General features: G+C 43.6%; 1 non-coding gene across 1 annotated transcript; it reads right to left on the bottom strand.

Annotated features, from left to right (window-relative positions):
• Positions 1-7951: 7951 nt before the first annotated feature.
• TRNAW-CCA (transfer RNA tryptophan (anticodon CCA)) lies at positions 7952-8024 on the bottom strand. The gene has a single exon. It is a non-coding gene; the product is annotated as a tRNA-Trp (tRNA).

Genomic DNA, 8024 nt, shown 5'->3' with positions numbered 1-8024 from the left:
TTTCCCCTGAACAAGTGGGGAAATATTATGAGTCATTCCTACCCTTGCCCATGGAAAAGTCCATACCAGTCTGAGATCTACTGAGAGTGAGTTCTCATCTCTTTAAGGTCAGTTTTTAGTCTTAATTTGGCTATTGTAGAATGGAGTTCATATGCCTTTCTTGGAAGTGCTTCTGTGTTTTACAGGGAGGGGAGTGAATGGGGAATTGCCAGGCTGTTCTTCTGAGTTCAAGGAGGGCTTCAGGTACCCTCAAGTTTCGAAAGACTTCAGGTTGAGCCCTGGCCAGGCAGTTTTGAGTAGTTCTGGGTGGTGGCTCCATAAGCTCCTTCGTCTTCACACTTGTCATTAACCCTTCATTAGCTTAAGGCTAATTTTTAAGGTTGGATGCACCACAGGGCTGACCAATTTGGCTTAGTCAAAGCATTACTCCCCTGAGGAATCTGCACTTGCCACTTGCCAGCTTCCTTGGGCCATGTAAAGGCACAGGTTGCCACTTGAGTCTGCTTCTCCTGGAAGAACTGAAATTCCCGACACTGTGTGTGACAAAGCAGGAGCTGGAGAAGAGGATTAAAGCTGAAGTTTGAGGAAGCACAGTGGTGACTGTGAGAGCAGCTCTGAGGCTCAGATCCCAGCCAAGCTGCTTCTCCACTCCCTTGGCTCTGGCCAGGGGCTTCCCAGGTGCTGTAGTGGTTAATGCAAGAGATGCAGGTTCAGTCCCTGGGTTGGGAAGATCCCCTGGAGGAGGGCATGGGAACCCACTCCAGTACTCTTGCCTGGAGAATCCCGTGAACAGAGAAGCCTGGCGGGCTACAGTTCATGGGGTCTCACACACACACACACACACACACACACACACACACACACACGCATGGGCTACAGTCCATGGGGCCACAAAGAGTTGGACATGACTGAGTGCACATACACACACAAGCCTCGTAGGCTCTCTGACTCTTAAAAACCTTAACTGTGATCATAACACACACCTTGAGAGGGTCATGAGGGGAGTACTGGGGTACCACCATTGCGTGGAGACTGGGATGGTAGGGGCACCCCGGGCAAGTGTCCTTATCCATTTCTTTCTTGCTATTTGGGTATCAACAGATATGTTTGTGGTGGTTGGTGACATCCTGGATGCAGAATGGAAGAAGACATATGGGGTGGTCTTTTAGGAACTCATAATTTATTTACATATTAATTTTTTAAAATTAAAGTATAGTTGATTTACAATGTACTGATTTTTTTGCTGTATAGCAAAGTGACTCAGTTATGTACATATATACATTCTTTTTAAAATATTCTTTTCCATTATGGTCTGAACAAGGAGATGGATATGGTCTCCTGTGTTACACAGTAGGTCCTTGTTTTTAATCCATTCTAAATGTAATAGTTTGCATCTGCTAACCCCAGACTCCCAATCCATCCCTCTTCCGCCCCTTTCCCCCTTGGCAACCACAAATCTGTTCTCTGTATTTGTGAGTCTGTTTCTGTTTTGAAGAGAGTTTCATTTGTGCCACATTTTAGGTTCCACTTATAAGTGATGCCATATGGTATTTGTCTTTATCTTTCTGACTTACTTCACTTGGTATGATATTATTTAGTTGTATCCATGTTGCTGCAAATGCATTATTTTGTTTTTTTCTATGGCTGAGTAGTATTCCATTCTATATATGTACCACATCTTCTTTTTAAAACGTTTATTTATTTATTAGGTTGTATGGGTCTTAGTTGTGGTACACGGGGTCTTTGTTTATGGCAGTACCTGGCATCTTTAGTGACATGAGAACTCTTCATTGCAGCATGTGGGATCTAGTTCCTTGACCAGGGACAAAACCTGTGCAAAACCTGGACAAAACCCTGCATTGGGAGCTTGGAGTCTCAGTCACTGGACCAACAGGGAAGTCCCATGTACCACCTCTTCTTAATCCGTTCATCTGTTGATGGACATTTAGGTTGCTTTCATGTCTTGACTATTGTGAATAGTGCTGTTATGAACATAGAGGTGCATGTATTTTTTTTGGCCATGTCACACAGCTTGTGGGGTCTTAGTTCCCTGACATGGATTAAACCCAGGCCTTTGGCAGTGAGTGCACATAGTCCTAACCACTGGACCATCAGGGAATTCCTGCATGTATCTTTTTGAATTGTAATTTTGTCCAAGTCTATGCCCAGGAGTGGGACTGTTGGGTCATATGGTAATTCTACCTTCAGTTTTCTGAGGAACCTCCATACTGTTTTCTGTAGTGGCTGTGCGAACTTAAATTCCCACCAGCAGTGTAGCAGAGAGAGGAACTCATGCTTTAAAACAGACATCTTGAGTGCATTTGAAGCAAAGCTTGCATAGAAATCACAGAAAACAGTCATAAATATTTGAGAAAATAGGTTCCTGAAAAAACATTTAGTATTTAGGTGAATAGGAAATTGCAGTTGTTGGGAGATAAATCTTCATCTGTTTGCCAGTGTGCCATTAGGATCCACTTGGAAGTCCAGGGGCTCTTTGGTTAATCAAAGATTGAGGAGTTGTAAAATGAGGGGGAAGTTGTCTCATGCTAGTGTTTCCCTAAATGCTTGCAGGACATTTCATCTATAAGATCTTTTGGAACAAAAGGTGTCTGTTGTCCATAAAGGGCTGGAAACAAAATAGGGTTAAGAATTAATGTTTTACCATGCAAGAGTTCTTCCCTGACCCCAAAGGCCAATGCAGGTTAATCTATTAAGATTTATGAGACATCGGGGAGCAAGGAAACCTGGTATAACCCAGCATTTTTCAAGCTCATTTGAGTAAGAGATATTTCCCAGATAACTCCTACTGAATAGGAGAAATGGAGTGGGCAAAGGTTGAGAAATACAGCTTTGATTGTTGGGTGGGGTGTGAGGTTGGTTGTGTAAGGTTGAGTTGTGAGTGAATTTTACTGGAGAATTCTCAAGAGAGAACTAATACAGATGGAAGTTGCAAGGACTGCTGAGTAGGGTTTTTTTTTTTTTTTTAATCTCTATTTTAAAAAATTGGGACTTCCCTGGCAGTTGAGTGGTAAGACTCATGCTTCCTCTGCAGGGGGTATAGGTTCTATCTCTGGTCGGGGAATTGAGATCCTGCACACCACAGTGTGGGCAACAGTAACAAATTTCCTATTTCCTCAACATTTTCTTATATCAACTATTTCAAACATTCAGGAAAACTGAGAGATTAGCTATATGATCAGGCCACTCAAGATGACTGTTCTCTTGCTCTCTGTTCATCCCCTGTTCAACCAGTCTCTGCTTCACCTACACCCTACTCAATTGCATGTGTGATAAATCGTTTCAGTCGTTTCTGACTCTTTGCGGCCCTATGGACTGTAGCCCGCCAGGCTCCTCTGTCCGTGGGATTCTCCAGGCAAGAATACTGGAGTGGATTGCCATTTCCTCCTCCAGGAGAATCTTCCTGACCCAGGGGTCAAACCCCTGTCTCTTATGTCTCCTGCATTGGCAGGCGGGTTCCTTCCCAATCCTCTGATCTTAGGGCTTATTGAGTAAACTACCTATGTGATTGCTCCCTGCCCCAGCCACTGGCTTCCCTGGTGACTGATGAGCTAACCTGATGCTAGTTATGTCAGTTCCCCCTGTAAATGGTAGCCTTCTTATTCCTCGAGTAGAGGAGATTTCTGCTGTGTCCTGCCTTCTGCCCATGGTGGAATGTTTCTCCAGGACTTTTTGCTTCCGATTTGCAAGATTAGCTATCCAACAAGTCATTGGTGTCTCTGTCACTGTCTCTAGGCATTTTCTTTGGTCTCCCGGCTGGACAGTTACAAGGCTTACAGGCCTGCAGGGTGCAGTCCAACATTAGTACAAAGAAGTCTAAAGTTATATACACATTATGATGGACTTCTCAGGTGGCTCAGTGAGTAAAGAATCCACATGCAATGCGGGTGATGTAAGAGAACTGGGTTTGATCCCTGAGTTGGGAAGATCCCCTGGAGAAGGAAATGGCAACCCACTCCAGTATTCTTGCCTGGAAAATTCCATGGACAGAGGCGCCTGGTGGGCTACAGTCCATGGAGTCACAAAAATTCGGACAGGACTGAAGCAACTGAGCATGCATACATGCATACACATTACGACACATCACTTCTCAATATTTAACATACATCACTTAAGAATACAGATATTTGTTTTCAGACCCACAATGTCATTATACCTGCTAAGAAAGCCATCTAAAATCAACTTAAGAAGAAAAAATATAATCAACTTAATGTTTAAATCCCTCCCCATCTACAGCTTTAAAAAAGGAAATCAATTACCTTTTTTTTAATGGTTGTTACTTATTTTAACTTAGAATATTTGCTCTCCCTTTTTTTTCTCCCATGACATTGACCTTCTGAAGAACCTAGGCTAGTGACTGTACGAATGTCCCACATTCTAGATTTCTGTTTCCTCATGATGTTCAGTTTTTCCTCTGTCCCGGTAATCCTCTGCCCTGGCTGCACATCGGAACCACCTGTCTTGATTAATTGGCAGTACAAGGAAGGGGGATTCATTGGCCCACTCTGTTCTCATGGGAATTACTTAAATCAAATTTAAAGCCTAGAAAAGAGAATACTGATGTCTGTGTTCCACTCTAAACCAATTAAATTAGAATCTCTGGAGTTGAAGCTCAGGTGACCCTGGTTTCAAAATTCTCTAGGTGATTCTGGTAAGTAGTCAGCACTAAGAACCGTTGCTCTATCCTGTGGATCCTATATATTGAAGTTAGGCTATAGATTTTTTATCTGGAATACTTTGCATGTTGCAATCACCTTGGAAGCTTTAAAAAATACTGATACATGGAGGTCCACCCCAGAGATTCTGATATAGTTGGTCTGGTAGCGTGGCCTAGGCTTTGGGAGTTTTGAAATCCGCTCAGGTGATTTTAATGCAGCCAGGAAGACCCACTGCTTTAGATTTTTTTTGTTTGTTTAATTTGCATCCTATCAGGAGGCACACAATGTCACACTGTTCCATTATTTGTGATGCCAGTTTCAAGCACTGGATTAAGGTGGTCACACTAGACCTTTCCATCACCTCTTTATCGCAAATGTACTAGTGCTCCTGTTCCCAGAGGTAAGCGGTCTCTGAGATGATACCTTGGTGCTGCTAACAAGTTTTAATCCAATGATTTTAGCTTCCACTGATGATTGTTACCTCTGTCAAGTATTATGTGGAGGGTGAGTATAAATGGTGATCTAATCTTGTCTTTCCTTCTGTAACAGAGTATGGCTGAGTGCAGCCCTAAGTCTGCAGCCCTTGCTGCCGTGCCACTATGCCGCATCCAACTTTGGTTGCCATTGGACCTGTGGGGGCTCTGCTCAGTGATTGGTCGACACTGCAGTTGGCCCCACCCACAAGCAACCAACTGTCAAAGAGAGCCCTTTGAGTGGTCCTGCTCAGTCATTGGTTAGCACAGCAGTGAGCCCCGCCCACAAGCAACCAGCTGTCAAGGAGGGACAGAGGATTCAGCCAACCGAATCAGGCAGTGGAGTGGTGGTCGTCAGGCAGAGAGTGAGGTAAGAGGTAGATCCGTCTCTCCAGCTTACCTGGCCTCGGGCCAGCAGGTGTGCTGTGGGGGCCCAGGGAATAGGCTGGGGGTTGTGTCCTGCAGGGCTCCAGAGCCCTCTCTAGGGCCACCCCCTGGCTTTGGCCCAGGCCTTGAGGCGGTGGTGAACCTCTTCCCCATGCCCACCGCTGACCTAATGGCAGTGGCAGTCCGCAAAGGACACAGTGTATGGGCCCTGGCCCCCACCGTTTGGGTAGCCTGAGGAACCTGAGGGCTGGTTGCGTCCTGGGCGCTTTGCTCCCTCAGTGATGACAGTTGTGCAGGGTCTGGGGACCTGCCCCTGAGGGAGCCGCCAACTGAGATGTGCCTCCTCAGCCAGGACCTGGACCTCAGAAGAACCTTCGGGACCTTGGCCTTCTTGTCAGACAGGGAATAACATTTGTTTGGTAGAGATTTACAGGAACATCATTCCCTGACCCTGACCTAACCTCCAGAACAAAGGCTCTGATACCAAGAAGTTTGCAACAGTTAACCACACCCCTCTGTCACCTTTCCTAGAAAAGGGCTTTGCTGAAAGTTTTTGGGCCACCACCCATCTCCTTGCAGGGCCCTACAATATACCTTTCTCTGTTCCAGACTCCGAAGTTTTAGTTATGTTTGGCCTCTCTATGTAACGAGCACACAGACTTGAGTTTTGGTATCACTTCCACATTTATTTGACTTTCTTTTGTAAAGAAGGTCTGTCCTGTTTATCCTCTCACCACCCCCTGGACACATGTATTTTTATTTACTAACCAGCTACAATCATTATCCTTTTTGATATTCAAATTATACTAAATTTGGCCTATGGGAGCCCCTTCAAGCTGGCTTTTTTTAAAAGTAAAAAAAATTAATTCAATTACATAGAGAAATATACAGAAGATTGAGTCTACAGTTCAAAAATTTCCCAGAGCAAACACCTGTGTAACCAGTTCCCAGATCAAGAAACAGAACAATGAAATTACCCCAGGAGCCTCCATCACACCCTCTTCCTATCTTTCCCCGCAAGAGTAACCACTAAGAGTCTTACTTTTAAACTTGTTGATCAGTTTGCCTGTTTGGGAACTTTGTATAAATAGGATCATAGAACATACAGTGTTTTTATGTGTCTGGCTTCTTTGTTCATCATCATGTTCACGAGATTCATCTATGATGTGTGTAGTTGTAGTTCTTTTTCATCCCTCCTGCAATTTATTTATCCATTCTAATGTTAGTGGGCATTTAGGCTGATTCCGTGTTCTATTAAAACAGTGCTGCTATGGACATTCTGATACTTGTCTTTGGGTGAACATATTGTTGAGTTTTGTTTGCTTTTTTTTGTTTTTGGAAGCAGGGAACATATACCTAACAGTGGAATTGCTTGTTCATAGAGTATGCTCAACTTTATTCAGTACTGCCGGACAGTGTTTTCTTTGGTTATAACCCCATTGATCTTGGTGTACTTTTACTTTCTGGCAGAATGTGTCCTGGGCTCATTTTGTATGTTCTCTGACCAAGCCCTGGAATCTGCCGTCTCTCTGAGGAGCCCTCATGCTTTTGAATAAGGAGTAGTACTTAAAAACCAAGGTCTGCATGCTAGTGGTCCTCACTGATACCGGGAAGTCATTGCTTTTAGTTCCCTTTAGTGAGTAAAGGTAGAAAATTCACTAAAGAAAATAATCATGCATTTGAATTGACTATTCCAATTCAACATTGCAGGATTTTTTTCCTGTTAACTGTTTTTATTTTATATGTGCATCTCTTTGCTAAAAATCTTGGTTTCTAATAACATTAATAAGTTTTATTTGCTTTGTTCTACACTTAAAACAGTTGCAAAATCACAATACTAACATTATTATATTGTCAATATAACTGACAATAATATGAATTGAAGTGATGTATGTGTGAAGCTTTAGATTTCTTTGAAATAATTTTTTGTCTCATGAGCAATTTATATGATACTAAACTGAATTGCCTAAACCTAAAGAGGATGAAGAATTTATCCAGTGGCTTAAGAAGATGGGTGTTGGGCTTAGAATAATATTGACTGTGGGGCTTTGCCCTTCTAGACAATTACTGCTGTGGAGCGCCCACTCTTTGCCCCTCCCCCTCCTCTTTCTAAATTGCTTCTTGAAGAACTTCAGGGTTTCCACTGGGGAGGGGTACCCCCTTGGGGATGCACTCCTTTCTCTCACTTAGAGGTTCTGTGGCCACCAGCCTCCCCCACCCAGGTTGTGATGGTTCATTTTGTGTCATCTGGGCTGTGCTCTGGTGCTCAGTTGTTTGGTCATGTACCAGTATAGAAGCTGCTATGAAGGCATTTAAAACATATTTATTTGGCTGTGCCAGGTGGGTCTTTGTTCTGTCATGTGGAATCTTTTATTTGCAGCATGAGAAGTCTTAGTTGCAGCATGTGGGATCTAGTTCCCTAACCAGGGATCGAACCTGGGATCTATGCATTGGAAGCATGGAGTCTTAGCCACTGGACCATTAGGGA

The sequence above is a fragment of the Capricornis sumatraensis genome, chromosome 19 (assembly GCF_032405125.1).
Source record: "Capricornis sumatraensis isolate serow.1 chromosome 19, serow.2, whole genome shotgun sequence".
Classification (NCBI taxonomy): Eukaryota; Metazoa; Chordata; class Mammalia; order Artiodactyla; family Bovidae; genus Capricornis; species Capricornis sumatraensis.
Note: the sequence above shows the minus strand (reverse complement) of the source record. Positions and strands in the feature narration are given on the sequence as shown.